A 234-nucleotide genomic window follows, 5' to 3' on the forward strand; every position below is an offset into this window, starting at 1 on the left:
TTCATTTTTGGGGATTGGAAAATTTTTTACAGCCTCAACTTTTATTGGATCTGGGCGAACACCATCCTTTCCAATTATATGTCCCAAATAAGTTACTTCTTTTCTTAAAAATTCACATTTTTCTGGCTGTAATTTTAAATTTGCATTACGTAATTTATTAATTAATTTTTCAAATTTTATAGCATGTTCAGTTAAAGAGCTTGAATATAATACTATATCATCTAAATATACGAA

The 234-nt window shown here is 26.5% G+C and overlaps 1 protein-coding gene across 2 annotated transcripts in view; it reads right to left on the reverse strand.

Moving 5' to 3' along the window:
- Positions 1-21: 21 nt before the first annotated feature.
- LOC116846859 overlaps positions 22-234 on the reverse strand; it is a 3,814-nt gene continuing 3,601 nt past the window's right edge. For both annotated transcript variants that reach the window (XM_032821216.1, XM_032821215.1), the window contains exon 4: positions 22-221. The gene's annotated coding sequence lies outside the window, so the exon portion shown is untranslated. The remainder of the gene's footprint in view (positions 222-234) is intronic.

This window comes from Odontomachus brunneus, unplaced genomic scaffold (genome assembly GCF_010583005.1).
Source record: "Odontomachus brunneus isolate Ranch 3 - 2012 unplaced genomic scaffold, Obru_v1 Obru_scaffold_071, whole genome shotgun sequence".
In the NCBI taxonomy this organism is placed as follows: domain Eukaryota; kingdom Metazoa; phylum Arthropoda; class Insecta; order Hymenoptera; family Formicidae; genus Odontomachus; species Odontomachus brunneus.